The sequence below is a fragment of the Manis pentadactyla genome, chromosome 15 (assembly GCF_030020395.1).
Source record: "Manis pentadactyla isolate mManPen7 chromosome 15, mManPen7.hap1, whole genome shotgun sequence".
Taxonomy (NCBI): Eukaryota; Metazoa; Chordata; class Mammalia; order Pholidota; family Manidae; genus Manis; species Manis pentadactyla.
Window position 1 is genome coordinate 53,423,106 of NC_080033.1, and position 17,797 is coordinate 53,440,902.

A 17,797-nucleotide genomic window follows, 5' to 3' on the forward strand; every position below is an offset into this window, starting at 1 on the left:
GCAGATACAGAGAAAGCATCATTTCCTGAACAGTATAAATACTTAGATTGCTCTATCCCCACTTTTCTTTAAGACTCATTGTTTTCAATAATGTCTATTCACAGGGTATTGAAATGTTATGCACATAAATAAAATACCCATGAGAAAAGGCTTCACTTCTGCTTGGTGACACCTTATATGTAATATAATTTAAGAATTCATATTAATATATCGTCAAGCTTTTAGGTTCAAAATGATATTCTTCATTGCATAGCCATGCAGTGTAGCTGGTCATGATGCCTCTTTTATCTCTATGAGATGTTTCCCGCTTAGGCTTATGAGTAGATCCCTATGTACCACTGGCCTTGGCATTCCAAGTAGGCCTACTAATGCAATTATTTCTTGTCTTGGAAGGATTACCAAGAGTTCAGCAAAGCTGTGAGTACAGGTGGTATGTAATCACTCGGCAATCACTTGCAATTGTTTATCTGTTCCTACCACAACCTTGAAACTCCTTTTTCAAAGATCACAAATGACCCTTTTTTAATCAAATAATGGCCCCTTCTCAGCCATGATTTTCCTGTAACTTGCTGCGCTATTTGGTATCATTCAGTTGTCACTCCCTTGGTGAAGCTCTTTACTTCCTGAATTTCTTTGTCTTTGCATACTGGCAACCATTTTAATTTCACCATTTATTTACAATTTCACTCACTCGCTGGAAGAGATCACATTATCTAGCCATCAGGGTTAACTTTTCTGTTGATATCTCAAAGAAAAACGGCTCAGACTCTGCTCCTGTGATACAGTGGGAAAATGTTTTACCATTATCCTATAGATTTTGGCCATGCATTTGAGAACCCCCTGTTTTAAGATTAGTAGTTGCAGAACCAGTGTCCAAAACTCATTTTCAAATACATAGAAAAGGAGTATAAACTGAGTTTTTCAAAGTAAGCGAGGGACAGTTTCATTTCTAACCATCAGACTCTTGTCCTTGTGATTCATCTGGCTTCCAGGCTGCCTGTTGAGTATGACAAACTGCATTTCAGCGCACACAGACTGGAGGCTGAGAAATATGACAGACAGTAAGTGAGAAATGGAAAGAAAACGCGAGTCCTCTTTAACTTAGAAAAAGTCAGCATTCTTTCAGACCCTGTCTTCTGAATGACATTTAGAGAGGAATGGATGTTTACAACTGCACACACACACACAAAAACACCTGTAATTGATATAAAATTGCACAAAAGCACAAAGAAACAAAAATAATGTTTTTAAAGCTGTCCATTGACTCTTTGGGTCTTCAAGGAGTAAAAATTGTCCAATGCGGAGGAAATACATTCATGTTCAGAGCACTTCACCACAATCAAATCATTGGCTGTGATTTTAGTTGAATTGACATGAAAACACTCTTAGAAACACCAGCACCTCCCCTTGGGCTGGTCACAGACTTGGCTTCCACTGAGGCAGCCATCAGTTTCTCCCCTAGGAGCCTGGAGGCTAAGCTTCACCAGACATGCGCCAGACAGCTACGCCGGACATTCCCAGGGTGGTTGTTAAGGGTCCAGAAGGGATTAATTTTTTTAAATGAGGCATTTCCAGGAAAGCCTAATATTGGCGTTCTTCTTATCAAAAAGAACACCAAATATCAAACCAAGGAACCCCAATTTTGACTTGGGTTCCAAGGAAGACTAGGGAGTAATGGAGAAAGTAAATGAAGCAAGGACTCGCAGGTCACTGGGCTGTAGAAATAAGTAAGAGCTAGGAGGGTTGGGGGCAAGGGATAAATACAATGTGCATGTCTTGGATCCGCCCTTGGATGGCCCCTGGAGGGCTCCCCATCCCATTGCACTGACCGCTGAGTGATCAGGAGGTGGGGGGTTGGCATGGACTGCGACAGCAGGGGAATTCCACATGCATATTCCTCAACTTTGAATGAAAGAGCGAAATATCTTTGAAAGGTTGTGAGGATCATTTCTCTGCCTATGAGAAGGATAAATGTTACACTAATATGCTTTGCTCTTTGTATACTTTTATAAGAGGAGACATTATTATATGTCTTACACAATCACTTGATAAACTAAACACGTCTCCCACCCCTGTTTTCTTTGTGGATTTTTTTAATACCATTTACATTAACATGACAGCATATTTTTCTTGTCAGTTGAGGCAGTTGGTATGGCAACATTTAATGTCTTGAGGAAATGCCTGTCAGCATCATGCCGAAGAAAGTCGTTCTGGCGCATTGTGCCAGTAGGATCGTCACCACCTCCAAAACCAATGACAAAATATTTTAATGATGACAGTCATAGTAATAACGACAGGGCTCAACTCATACATACAACACTCATAGGGCTCAGAGGAGATGGCAAATATGTTATACAATTAAAATAAGAAGAAACAAAAGAGAAATACCCTGAATATTTCTTAGCACATGGTATGCCCCTAATGTACATTATAGCCTCCACATCTATTTTCATGACCCCAAGCCCAGCAAAGAGTTTTAAGGAGAGGGAGATGATGGTACAAACGAAACAGCCAGAGGGTTTTTTTTCTCTCCACCAAACAGCATCATCCCTGGACCCATTTGGACTCTTATTCTCCCCATCAGTGACTGGGGAGGCCATGGAGTCTCACTTTGAGAAGGTCTTTCTCTGGCCTCGCATGGATTCCTCACTCGGCCATCAAGTGAGGCATGTTTGTCAAAACTGAAAGCAAAGGATAATGTTTACCCAGGAAGATAATGACAATTATTATTATTGTCATTTAATATTTAAATTATTAAAAACAATTTTTCAAAATAGAGAGTGGGCATGATTTTGTACACAATAATGCATATAAACTCAGTTCTTATGTGAGAGGCAGTGTGTACTATGAATTTCATATATAAATTCTTGTTTAATCTTGAAAACAGCCAGTGGAGACACAGACCTTCTGATCTCTACAGGTGAAGAGACTGAGATTTTAGTGGCCTTTACACCGATTGCCCAAAGTCACACAGCTACCAAGTTGCTAGCGAAAATTCAAACCCAAACAGGGTTTCTCCGGCCACATGGTCGATCTTTAATTTATCCTACTCAGGAAAAAAGGAAAAACATGTTATAAACAGAGATAGGGAGAAAGGCAGGAAGACAGACAAGAAACAAGAGAAAAGTTTCACTAGGAACACAATAGAGTTGTTTCTTAAGGGGGGAAAAAAATCCCCTTGACGTTTTCTTAGGACTTCCTTTTCCTCTAATAACTCATTTTTGAAGCACACTAGAATGTTAAGACCTTGCATAAAATACTCTGAGAAAAAGCTAAATGTGCAGACTCAGTGCATTTGTAAACATGAAGAGCACAATTTATTTACAAGTTTTCTAGAACCTTATTCTCAAAAGAATGGTCTTATTTCTACAGCCTCTTATTCAGGCTGATTTGACTGGACCTTATTTTTCTCTTCATGGTCCCAGTGGTGACATGTTGTTTTCAGTTTGCATCTGTGAATAGATCTGAAGACACCCCTGACCTTGGTCCAGGAAGCCCATGCTGCTAATGGAAATATTTTCATCCTGGAATTACCCCCAAGGATTCAACAAAATGTGGAGTAGTGATAGTTTGTTATCACTCAGCAACCTTTTCAATCTGGTATGTGTCCCTTCTGTCATCTTTGAATCCTTTATCTCAAGGATCTCAAGTTGCTGCCTTTTCCAGACATAATGGTTTCTTCTCAGCCTTTATAGATTTTTTTTTTTAACCACTTGATCCCACCCACCTCTTTGCAGGTCTTCTAAACTTTCATAGTTTCTCGACTTTATTTCATGTATTTAGCAATAAAACTGTCTTAACATCCAAATGACTGCATTCCCAGCTCTAAAACACCAGAAGTTTCCTTGCATACCACCCCACCTTTCCCACCACATTAAAACCAAAGTCTGGGTACTTTTGTTGAACTTGTCTCCATCTCATCTCCAGGGTCAGGTTGACCTCAGGGCTCCAGGATCAGCCCAGTTAACTCCTTGGCCTCAGCAGTTGGTTCAAGAATGGGCATGCATCCTTCTACTCAATCCCAAGGTTCTTTTTTTGGCGGAGTGATGGTGATAAGGTGACCTCTTTCCTTCTGAACTGGAACATGGAAAGATGTGAGCCTTCAGGTGCTGGCAGCTGTGTATTATGTGATATTAATTCTACTGGCCAAGAGCAGAACTAAGAGATGGAGGGTGATCAGTTCCCAGGGATAATGAACCCCTACGAATATTGCCTCTGCCTCATATTACCAGGGGTGGCTTCACAGGCATGGGGTCAGTGCAGTCACACAGGAGCCCACACTTGGAGTTTAATGCTCTGAAGTCACTGTCCTGAATTATTGCTAATTTCATCCTCAAAGTGTAAGTGAAGTTAAATGGAACAATACAGCATGCACCAGCAGCGTGGAGCTATGGCTCATGAGTAGTTCTGCCTCCTGCCACCTCCCTGCTTCCCTGGGACAAGTCCTCAACTATCTGCTCCTTGCTCCCTAGGCTGTGAGCCCCCACTAGGCTCTGCTCCCTGGGCATCCAGCTGTTCTATAACACCTGCTGTCCTCTGCCAGGTTCTGTGACTGAGTAGCATGGATGGGGGATGGGGTAAGGGCTGCAGTCCACCGTCGCCTTGAGCCCTAGCAAGGAACTGGATGCAACCAAGGAAGGATTAAATTGGCTGGGGTCTTAAGGCATCGTAGGGTGCATGTAGGTAGTGGCCATCCCTGTCTTAGGCTGGGAGCACCAAGGTGTGTTCATCAAGTGATCAGCTCAGCAAGATCTGAATGTGCACTGGAGTGGAGGCTGCAGTACTTTGGAGTGAGAGTGGGGTCACCCTTTGCCATGTTTTGGGAGCAGTGGGCCCATGGGAAAGGGCAACTAACTTCCCCTCCTCCAGTGGGGCCCCACCTTTTATTTTTCATGGGATCCCCAAAATTAAGTAGCTGGCCCTGCATGTCGTCCATGGAGTTTTCTACTCTGTGAGATAATAAATTCCTTTTTTTTGCTTAACATTCTTTAAATTCAACCTTCTATCAGAGGCCTAATGGACATACCAGTGTTGCCTGCTCAATCCTGGGTCAGTGGATGCATTCAGTCTCTGGTCTTGCCATTTGCCCCACTGCTCTCTGGACAGCTGTTCCTGTCCTCACAGATCACCTGTCGCCCACTTTGCACTGCTTCTTCAGGCTTCTGCTCTAGCCTTAAGCTGCATCCCAAGCTATAGGCTTGACTCTCTTAATCCCCTAAACCACAGCTGAAACCAGGCTGTGAAAATGAGCTCCGGTGTCCTCAGGAATTAAAGCAGACAGTAAAATAAAGGCATGTTAAACTCAAAGCTAGACTGTAGACTCTGGACTTTCCATGTCCTATGCTTCTGCAAGGGAATACCTCCTCCCCATCTTTCTACTTGGTCCCTAGCCTGCCACCAGGTGGCAGGGACCAGATCAGAACCCCTTGGGGATGAAAGTGCTTCACTTATCCCCCAAAGCTTCTCAGAACCTACCCACATTTTCCTGAAGCCCTTAGAAGTGTAAATTCCACTGTCAGACCTACTCAAGAGCAATAGCAGAAGAATTAAAAATAATGGTAATGGTTTTTAAATTAAAATCTGATTCTATGTATAGCCAAAACAATTTAAGAAATATAGTAGCAGTTTAGCCACAAGTCACCTTGTTACATTATACCTTTTATTTCATATTTGTAATGACATTAAAGATGCAAAGATGCTTATTTCCAACAATTCAATCAACGGAAAGCTATAGACCAGTCTTACACTCAATCACTTTGATATAAAAATCCTAGTAACATGTTAGCAAAAAGAATTGAAGATTGTTATGACCAATAGGACTTATTGAAGAATGAAACAGTAGTTAACATTAGAAAATCTAATGTAATTCACCATATTGAATGACTCAAGGAGAAAAGTCATACAATCCATTCAAGAAGTACAGAAAAAAATTAAACAAAATTTAGCAACAACTCATGATTTAAAAAAACAAACAAACAACAAAAAGACTTTTAGGAAACTAGAAATGGAAGAGAACTTCCTTAACCTGACAAAAGGTAAATATGAAGATTTGGAAATTTTTCTATTAAATTCAGGATCAAGGTATGGATTCCCATTATTACATGTTCTAGTCAATCCTATTCTTCAGCTCTTAGCCAGCAAATTAAGGAAGGAAGGAAAGAAGGAAGGGAAGGAGGGAAAGAGAGAGGGGAGAAGAGAGGGAGGGAAGGGAGAGGGGCAGTAGCCGGAAGGGGAGCATACGAAAGTGTTCATAAATGATCTTCCTTTCTTGAAAATAGGACATGAATAACTGCAGATAATTCATTAGAATGAATGATAATGTTTATCACTGTTGTTAGGTCAATGTCAAAACACACAAAATATTTTTTTAAAAAAACAATGGTGTCCTATAACTGGTAGAAACAAATCAGAAAATGTAATTTTTAAAGATTCACAATAGTAATGAAAATATGAAATTCTTTGAGGAATGTATAAAGACTTACAGAAGGACATAATACCTAATAAAAGGTGAAATATAGCATGGTAATACACTGGAAGATTTGTTTTTGAAATATATCAATTTTCCTTAAATTAATCTGATGTGACTCTTTACTTATACTAAAACATGTCCTTTACTCCATCAAATATTATCAAAATCCTAAAGGGTTTCTTTTGAGAACTGGATAAGCTTAGCCTAAAATTAATATAGATAGGTAAGGGTCAGAGACACAAAAAGATGAGGATTAACAATGAACAATTTAATATAAATCTGTAATAATTTTTACAGACTGGTATCAGTGTAGCAATGGACAAATAGATCAGTCTATGTGTGAACCAATATTACACTGCTGTAATTAGAGAGTCCCAAAACATGGCCACATATAAACAGGTACTTCCTATATGTCACACTTGGATTTATAATGAATGAGCAATGGATAAACAGTTTAATACATGGTATTGAGTTGGGAGAGGGGGTGTCCAGATTGTCACCTATATACAAAACAAAATAAATGTAGATACTTGCCTCAAAACAAACATAACTTCCAGATGCCACTAATCGACAGGCTAAAAGCACATGGAATGATCCTAAATATAGTTGTAGGGACACCTAGATGATGTTGAAGTATAAAAATATTTATGGGAAAATTTCTCATTAGTTTTAGGACTGTGTAAGGAGGATGAAATGAGACTGGGTGGGTCTTTATATCACTAATATTTTATCTCTTTTCAAAAAAAATAAGAAACATAACAGAATATTAACTGTTTAAACTGTGGTGAGCAGGTATAGTAAGGTCTGATTGTTGTTTTTCATACCTTTCTTTATGTTGAAATATCCTATAATTTAGAAGAGAAAAGAGGTACTACAATGGATAGGTTAGTTTCCATATATTCAGTCAATTAAATTCACCACTTTAACAGAATAAAGGAGGGGAAATACATATATATGAGTAATTCAATAAATGTAGAAAAGGCTGTTAAAATCAATACCTATGCATGATAAGGAGAAAAAACTCTCATAAAATTAGGAATAAAGGTAAATTCCCTAATCTGATAAAGGACACTAAACAAACTGTAGCTAACATAACACTTAATAGTAGACATTGAATGCTTTACCCTTTACATAGAAATAAGAAGAATGTTTTCACTCTTACCTCATCCAGTCAACATTGTATAGGAGGCTCTAGTTAATGAAAATAAGTTACAGAAAAGAAATAAAGACCATTAGAAAAGTAAGAGTTATAACTGTTCTTATTCAAAGATGACATGACTGGGTACATAGAAAAGCCAAAGGACTCCACAAATAAACTACTAGGGCTGACCAAGTGACATTAGTAAGGTCACTGCATACAAGATTGAAATATAAAAACATATTGGTTCTGTCTACCAGGAACAAAAATTGGAAGAATTAAAATCCCCAAATTTATTAAGAGACATTAAAAAAGTCATAATTAAACGGAGAGAAATGCCATATTTGGAGATAGAACAACCTGATATTGAAGATACAATTTTTCCCAAAATTGTGTATATTCAACTCACTTGCATGCAAAATCCTGTTGATACTTTGTAGAAATTAACTATACACTTCTAAAATTTTATATGGAAATGCAAGGTCCTGAAATAGCCAATAAAATGTTTAAAAAGAACCAAATTAAAAGAATTACTCTTTTGAATGTTAAAATGTCATGTAAAGCTACAATCATTAAAACAGTGCTCTGTTAGTGTGAGGATAGACATATGGGTTAATCAAACTGGGAAGGAAGTTCAGAAATAGACCTACACACATGTGGTCACTAGATTTTTGACTGAAAAAATACCAATGTGATTCAATATAGAAAGAAAGTCTTTTCAGTAAATGGTGTGGGCATCACTGGATATTCAAATTAATAAATAAGTCTTAACCAAAAATTATTTTGAGGTAGATAATAGGCCTGAATGTAGTACAGAAGAAAAACAGAGAGAGAGAGAAAGCCAATGAGGATATGAAAAGCTGTTCAACATCAGTAGTCATTAGGGAAATGCAGAATTAAATTAAATAATTAAAATGCAAAATCAAAATTACCATTGGGCATTGGGTAACCCATCAGACCCCAAAGCATGGCTAAAATTAAATAGTCTGATAACACCAGGTGTTGGCTAGGATGTAAAGCAACTAGAATTCTCATACATTGCTAGTTGGTGTGTAAAATAGCTTTGGAAACTTTCAGCTTAAAAATACACATGTATATAGCCTATGAGTCAATCATTCTACTTCTAGGTATTTATCTAAGAGAAACGAGTCCAGATGCCCTTAAAAAGACTTGTGCATGCTTGTGAAGACTTTTAAGCTTGTTCTATAGCATCTTTATTCATATTAGCCCCAAAGTATAAACAAACAAATGATCATCAGTAAGAAGATGGATAAACAAATTGTGGGACATACAGTGGGAATGATGGAATAATATTTAGCCATGAAAAAGAACAGACTACTGATCTACTCAACAAGATGGATGAATCTTTAAAATGTTATGCTATGCAAAATAAACCAGACACTAATCAGTAAATAAAGTATGATTCTATTTATGCCCAAAGTAGGGAAGGGACAGTCTGGTAAGGCAGGAAGGAGAGGTCTTATCAGAACAGGCTAGATTCTATTGCAGTCATTAATAACCTCATAATCTCAGTGGCTTAAAACAAGATTTTTCTGGTATATTCTGTGTGCCCATGGTGTGTTAACAGGAGGGTTTGGCTTAAAGTCAGACTAAAGAATAGTTACTATCAGGGAGAATTGGGAGACTCTTGTACAGGCAATTTGAGTGCTCAAGTCTAGAAGTGCACCAAGATACTTGCTTCTAAAACCTGTTGGTAGGAACTTGTTCACGGCCCACCCAACACAAGGGAGAGGAGGGAAGCATTGTCCCTCCATGTGATCAGAAGTCTGAGAGTCAGATATGTGTGTCCAACAGCGACTGGAGAGTAGGGCCTGGAAAAAGGAATTCGGTAATATGGGAAAGGTCTTACTTAGAACTACAAGGATGTGGTACACAGTGAAAAATGTCTCATAACCACCGTTCAAGGCACATTAGTAACAAGGATCTCTAATGCTCAGTTACAAACTACTGGCTTTAGTTGTTTTTTTTATACTCCTCATCAAAATCTTCTACAGAAGCACACGTGTCATTTTTTCTTTAATTTAGGGTGTTTTTTTGTGAAAATCAAGGTAAATGATGATAAAGTGTGTAACAAGAAATAGAACAATATCAGTGTTCTCAAAGTTGGCAATAAGAACACATCTCTCCAGGAATCTCTAAATATCATGGAGAGGCTGTTAGACTGTCCTAGAGTCATGGATTGGGGTCAGACCCCAATTTATCTAACTCTTGAGGGACATAGTCACCCCACCTAAAGATCATTATCATGAAGAAAGTGAATAACAGAATTCTGTGACATGGTGTGAGAGAGTACATAAGGGCAATGTTCAATATTAGTGTAAATATAAGAAAAGACCTAGACCTGAGTTTTGATAAGAAATGATGCTTGTTAATGAGTTACAGCAACATCAAAACTATGATACAACATCCTCAGTGCAGTCCTGGTGCCCACAGCTGGGTCTCAAGATATCCAGCTACTGTTCATTTCAGGACAGTGGCTTCTGGGATACCAACAGGAACTCAGACTATGTTGGCATATTTCCTGCATTTTTGCAAGGATAATCAAACCCCAGAGGAAAATCACTTCATTGCCTGGCAGGGCTAAGGCCACATTTTTTTCACAGTCACGTGTGAAAGCTGGAACTTTGGGCTATAAGCCAGGCAGGGGCCCAAGGTGGGGTCAGCGGTTAAGAAACTTTCCATTCATCAGGGAGGTGTCCACTACCTGATGCCCACTGAAAACTTCAATGGGACTTTCTAAATTGGCATCTTCAGATGTTTCTCTTTTCTTTATCAATTTACTCTTTGTGTCTTTTCTTTCTACTTCTCAAAAATAAATGTTTCCACGAAAAGAGGAGGGACTAGAATGTGATTTTCCTCCTCTTCCCCTCAGCTTTCACTGGCAAAGCGTGTTTATCTGGCTCTGGGGCACCCTTCCACCTGCGCTCATGACCCGCCTTAGCTCTACCCCTCCCCGCTCTGCTCATCCCTATTCTGGCCCCTCGAAGAGCCTTCCTCTGGGTCTTTTTGCCGTCATTCTCATTCATCTCCAGAATCAATCCATTTCCACTGGACTCTCTACCTCACCCACATCAAAGCTCTCCGGTTGGATTTGAGCTTGCCATGACACTTCTGGCTTAACGATCTTCAGCAGTCCCCACGATCTGAAGCAGAGGTTACAAGCAGGACATCTGTACGGGGTGCTGATGGGGCTCCCCTCAGGTTTTTGCCTATCTTTTTGCAATTTCTGCTTGACCCTGTCTTGGCTTTCATGTGCTTTTGCCCCAATAGTTGGCTGCAGGAGCCTAGAAATTTCTGTGGGACAGCCCTAACCCATCACCCATGGGCGTGGCAGTATGAGAGCAGGAAAGCCAGCCCTCTTGCCACGGGTCGGACAACCCCGAGGCACCCCTTTCACTCCACAGCTGCCCTACAGAAGTGGCTGACACTTCCCTTGGGGCTCTTTCCCTGGATGCACACCTTTGCTCTTTCCGGCCTGTCCGGCTTTCCCAATTCCCACACTGGCTTCTCTAAGGAACACCTTCCTTTTTTTTAAAAAAAAAAAAAAAAGGAATATAGTGATAAACAATATTATATTGGTTTCAGATGTACAAAATGGTGATTTGATAATTATATTCATATTAAATTCTCACCACAGCAAGTGTAGTTACCCAGTTACCATACCAAGATATTACACTATTTTTGGTTATATTCTCTATGTTACACTTCCATTCCTGTGACTAATTAAATTTATAACTTGAAGTTTGTACCTCCTGATCCCCTTCACCTATTTCACCTGCACCCCCCACACCCTCCCCTATGGTAACCAACAGTCTATTGTCAGTATTTATGGGTCTGTTTCCTTCTTGTTTGTTCTGTTTTTTAGATTCCCCATATAAGTGAAATCATATGGTATTTGTCTTTCTCTATATGACTTACTTCACTTAGCATGATACCGACGTTGTCACAAATGGCAAGGTTTCCTTTTTTATGGCTGAGTAATATTCTATTGTGTATCTGTACCACATCTTCTTTATCCATTCATCTATTGATTCAACACCAAAAAGCAACTGTTGATTCGATTAAAAATGGGCAGAAGACCTGGGAGTGCCTTCTTAATAAGCCACTTGTGTATTAATCCTCATCTCAGAATTTACTCTAAGGACCTGACCTAAGATACTCTACTGCCATGGGCCAAATTTAGATTTGAAAGAGTGTTTGTCATATTTAATTTTCAAACTGAATATTTTAACACTGCATTAAGTAGCCGGATTTGGTTCTTCCCATTCCCTTCTGTTTTATCTTAGTCCTGTTGTTCACTGACCTTCTTTGCCCTGCCCCTGAAGGCATTTGAGATTTTAACCCCTGACCTATGGACTTTTGACCAAGCAAAGGTGATTTAAGGCCCTTGACTATCTCACCAGACTATACATGTCTGGCCTGTCTCCTAGCTCTCGGCCAGATGCCCTCATTTCCTGCCACTATCCAATGTCTGAATTCCCACCCGTGCAGGCACTTGGCCAGCTTTATTCCTTTACACATGATTCTTAGTCTGAATGAAAGATTCTCCCCCACTTTAGTTCCACCTGACAAAGTCCTACTCATCAAGGCCCTCCTCTAGTGCCCCTTCCTCTGGGAAGGCCATTTATCCAGCTCTCCCTGAGCTCCAACACCTCATACAATGTCTGTGACTTGACATGCCATGCCAGAGTGAAATCCGAGGAACTCTGGGATTAATTTATTAGGAGACAGTGTGTTTCAGGCAGAGGGACAGCATAGGAAAAGACCTAGTGGTGGGTAGGACGGAACATCACATGTTGCAAGAACTGAATAAAGATCAGAGGCTAGAGGCTAGAAAGGAAGAGGAAAGGGTGGAAGGCAAGAAGGACAGACAACTGGGAGATGCAGTAGTTTCCAGGGTGGAGTTCATGACCAAATGCCAGGGGATAGGAAAGTACCCTCAATTCTCTATGATATTGGTATATTTCCATTTGTTTCTGGGGACAGAATTCATAGTTTTCATCTCAGAGGTCTCTTTACTAAGAGTAAGAGACAGAAAGGGAGGGAGGGAGAGATGAGAAAAAGAAGAGGGAGAGAGAGAGAAGAAAAAGAGAGAAAGGAATAAGAAGTTTTGGACATCCTCTCCAGATCCGAACCACACTGTGGCTCCTGTTCCTCACAATAACGTCCTGAGCTCTGCAGCTCCCCTTTTCCCTTGTTACAGGTGACAGCATTGAGCTGCACAAGAGGGGAAGCTCTCTGAGGACACACAGTCTGTCCATGTTGGAGCCAAGGTGTCAATCTAGTTACAGAACACGCAGGATTACGTTCTTGATTCTAATGGTTCCTGGATAGAGAGATCAAGTAAAAATATCTCCAAAATGTCTGTGTGACTCTGAAGCCAGGACAACGTAAGAAGCAGGCAGAGGGTGGACGGCGGTGTTCCATTACACATGCCTCCACTCTGGAAGTTCATAAAACTAAGGTTGTTTGGATACCATCGTCACTGGAGCCAGAGCTTGCCTTGACAACTTCATTTGAAAAATAGTCCATAATAATCAAAAGCCTGAGAAGAGGGGGTGGGGCCAGGGGTTTAATTATAAAGCCCTCCACTCTCTCATGACCCTGTGGCCGCCTTTGATTTAACAGGTGTTCTTTATATAATTATCTGTATTTTAAAGATGTGATTCTCAAAGTGTGAACTCAGGACTGGCTGCATCAGCACCACCTGAGAACTTCTTAAAAATACAAATTCTCAGGCTCCCCTCCAGCCTACCTAACGAGAAACACTGGAGGGGCGGGGGGGCAGCAATCTGTTTAGCATGGCCTCCAGGCAACTAAAAGGCCCATCTAAGTCTGAGAACCACTGATTTAAAGTGTGCCAAAACCCCGTCAAATTCATTATGTCAGTGGTTCTTCCTGGAAACCTCCAGCACATCTTGTTCCCACTGTACCTTTGAGGGCACTGAGGATAAAAAGGGATACATTTCCTGAAGGTAAATCCAGGTTAGCTGGCTTGGTAGGGCAGCCCAGCTGCTTTGAGTATGGTCTCCCTCCATGTTCTCAGGGTGTCCCTGCAAGACCCCTAGCCCACCAGGAGATTAAAAAGACAGCGTTGCCACCTTCACTCTGAGCATTCACAAGCTTCATGACAAGCCAATGGACAGCTATCCAATGTGAACGCTTTGTATGACTCTAATGGATATGAGAAGATATATTCAGACCAACCCACTTGGCCACAGCTAGGAAAATAATTTGGGTATCGAAGTAGACTTTTGAGCCATTAGAGATATATATTCCCTCCATAAAAAAAAAAATCTCCAGACAAGTGAAATACCCAAGTGTTTTTACAACAGTCAAGTGTATAAAAATATTTAAGAAACACCACCCTTTTGATGAGCATCTACAATGCAGCATTACTGTCCACATGTCATTTCATTCAGTCCTCATAACAGGGGTGCCAAGTTAGTCTCCACTTCCTCATTTTATTAAAGGAGAAAAATTAAGTGTCTCATATAATCATGATCACTCTCCTGCTTCAAACCTTTCAGTTAATTTCTGCGAATCTACCGCAGTGGTTCTCTACCATGATTGCACATTAGAATACTTGGGGAATTTTAAATCCCGATGCCCAGCCCCTACCCCCAGATCAAATAAATTAGAACGTCTAGGAGATGGACCTCATATTTTCGTAAAGTCCTCCAGATGCTTCCAGTGCACAGCTCAGTTTGAGAATCGTGGATCTAGGAACTTTAGTCGTAGTGCGGTCTACAAATGGCCTAGACACCATTTTTCCTGCATACCTGTTAAAATACATCCTGTTTCTTCTCCCCAGAGCTCAACATCCTGGCCTCTTTCTGTTCTTCAGCTGTGTCAGTGGCTTCGTCACTCCCAGGGCTTTGCATCTGCTGCTCCTCCTGCCACAGTGCTTGTTTTAGCAGCTTTTCCTGTAGCTGACTCACTAGCACCCTTCAGGTCTCAGCCCAGATGCCTCCTCTCCTAAGAGTATGACTTTGGCCACTTCATCTAAAGTCATGCTCAATGTCGTCCTCACTTACCATCTGGTTTATCTCTTTGCCAGCATTTGTACAGCCTTGATCATGTATTTGTTGACTTGGGTGTGATTGGTCTTACCCCACTTTAATGGAGGATCCAGAGACGCTATTCTTCTTCATTACCTTATCCCCAGGATCTGGAAAATTACTCAAAGAAATGAATGAAGGAGAATGAATGAGCTCAGAGGGTTTAGCTGATCAGTCCTCAGCCCTATAATTATACTCGGTATTTGAATCCCAATGTTCTGAGTCCAGGCTCATTGATTTTTCCTATACAGTCTGACTAACCATTTCTGCTTTCATTCTGTTCACACATGTTTAAACCAAAAAGGTTTAGAAGAGACAAACTATTTCTAATAAGGAACCTGGGATTGGTGACTTGGAGCTCACCCTTTGTGATGTGGCAAGGAGTAGGTGAGCGAGTGGGCACAGCAAAAAACCAGCTGTGGTAAATAGCATCACCTCTAGTCCAATTGAAATGAAGTCATTAAATTATGCCTCCAGACCCTAAACCATTTATTTCACCATGCTGGAGAAAGAAAGAGAAATGTTCAGAGAAGTAATTTCTTTGCCCAGGTATTTCATTAAAAACCGAACAGAAGGGGCCCTGGTGGGAAAACATGGCACGTGATATGATTGTGGGAGACACTTTCTTAAAAAATGGAATAATCAGGTGGTGGTTCACCAACCCCAGTCAGTTCTCACCATCACCAATAACGGAGGGCCACGAGCTGGGATGAACTACAGCCCCTTGTGTGCCCTGGAGGAGACACAGAGGGCCAGGCCAACCCTCTCCCAGCAGAAGCAATAACACCAACGTTAATAATAAGTCACCTTTGTGCACTCTTTGGGGGATAACTATTGTGTGGGGGGGGGTGCGAGGGTGATGTTAGTATTTTTCTCCATCTCCATTGTTTCTGACAATGGAAGTGCATCTACAGATAATATTTTTGTTGGCTTAATGTGCACAATAGAGTCAGCTTCTGCTCCTTTGCTACCACAATAAAAGAACCTCATCTATTATCCATACAGAGGATGCTAAGCCTGGGTAGCCATGACTGAGGGTTAGAGATCAGCATTTACCTAACTAGCATTTGGTCCTAAAGAGTAATTGAGGGGCAGGGGTGCCAAGCTTTCAATAACTTACTTTCAATAACTTATCATTTTCTTGGAGCTATGTTTTACTTCCAAGAGCAAATCAAGAATTCTTGTTTCCATTTGAGAGAAGAGGAATCTGAAAGAAAGGCCATACAGCTTGCCTAAGATCCTTTAGTTATTGAGCAGCAGAGCTGGGATTCAAACCCAGGCAGGGCACAATTTATAATACACTATAGACTTGGGGAAGCTCGGTGGGTGCCAGTAGTAATAAGAATAGTAATCATTTAATATTATTAACATTAATGGTAATATTAAATAATAGATTAAATATACATAAAGTATATAAAAATAGTAATGGTAAAGAAAATAAATAGTAATTTTTATTATTAATGGTAAAACTTAATAAATATTAGGTATTGGTCAACTCTGTGATGAATGTATTACACATACAATTTTATTTAAATGTCACAAGTCATTTAATTGTCACCACAACCTTATCAAGTAGAAACTATTACTTTCTCTTTACAGATAAAAATAGTAAGGGTCAGAAAGCTTAATGGTTTGCCTGTACTACTTGTAATTTGTGTGTAATTTGAACACACATCTTTCAGCCTTGTTTTTGCTCTTCTAAGATACTGCATGCAAATTAGACCTGATATCACCAGACTCCTCACAGCCACAAGAAGAATGAACCTGGAGATGTGAAGCCTGGTTCGCCTGCCGAGTCACGGTGTTACCTCTGGGCGAGTCCTGTCTCCTTTCCCATGGCCTGTGGGGCTGGCCAGGCTCTAGAGCATCTTGGTTCCCTCTGGTGTCCTTTCCCACTGCACACAAACTAGCACACAGCACACAAAGCCCCCATCCTGCAGGCATGCCAACTGGACTCTTTCAGATGCGAATCACCTGGTTTAAGCATGAAGAATGAAGGGAAACCTTAACTGGACACAAGTCTCAGAAAGGCTGAGGAGCAGGGGCTGCTATCGGAGACAAGCAGAAAATACTCGCGTGTCCTTGACCATCGCTCGGGGAAGAAGGCAAGTGGCTTGTTTCCTCACCCCAGGTGCTCTTCACAAGAGGTTTTGGGGGAAAAAAAAACAAAAAACAAAAACCTGGAGCTGAGAACATAATTACACAAACTTGAAAATAAGGTAAAGACCAAATTACGGCAGTAAGCCTTAGGCACAAATACAAATGGAGGATGATCAGCAAATCTCTTGTGGCAGCAAGTGAAACCAAAACTAAAAAGTGAGAGGGATCCTCTTGCTATTAAAGTAAAAGTTGAAAAAGTAAAATGAGGGAGATAGCACAGAGGCAAAATCCAGGGGCTTGGGGTTCCTCACAGGGCTCGGACGGAATAGACACCGTCGTGCCGGCAGGAGAGGCCTTGGGCTGTGGGACGTCTCGGTGACGTCCCCCACGGCCCTGTGAGGCCGCTGTCATCACTATCCCCATCCGGCAGATGAGCAGATGGCCTTATACAGACCACACAGCCTGCAAGGGGCACAGCCAGGGTCCAGAACCAGGGTGGCCTCAGCCTGAGCTTTTGCTCCTAACCACTGCGGTAGACTGTTTGGCGGGCCAGAGTGTAAGATCCCCTGTCCCGGCTCTGCCCCAGGGGATCCCTCTTCATTCAAATGATGACACAGTGTATTCAACTCCAGTGGCCAAATTTGTCATCTCAGCCCTCTCTGCTGCTTTTCTCATTCCCGTACCAGGTCTTGCCTTTAGCTGGTTTCTTAGTCACCCCTGCTAAGTCATTGCTCTCTCTCCACATTGCTTCTTTGTTTCTTCCACTGACATTTGTTTCTTCCACTGCATTCAGACCTTTCTGTTTCGTTATTCATCACCTATTCGCTGATTGGATGATTCGTTAGCGTTAGTCTTCAGACATCTCCAGGGTGTGTACTGCAATGCCAAGTGAGCTCTGGGTGCTGAGTGTGTGGAAGGGTAGGGGGTGAGGATGTGGAATGGAGCATAGGAAGCCCCCAGGGAGCATGCAGTGTGGTGAAGGAGCTGTGCTGGGCCCACTGTGCGGGG

General features: G+C 41.1%; 1 long non-coding RNA gene across 1 annotated transcript in view; it reads left to right on the forward strand.

The window, feature by feature from the left end:
* Positions 1–16,739, forward strand: part of LOC130680945 (uncharacterized) — a 68,216-nt gene extending 51,477 nt beyond the window's left edge. The window contains exon 3 of the long non-coding RNA XR_008994004.1: positions 16,393–16,739. This is a non-coding gene — a long non-coding RNA (uncharacterized LOC130680945). The remainder of the gene's footprint in view (positions 1–16,392) is intronic.
* Positions 16,740–17,797: the final 1,058 nt, after the last annotated feature.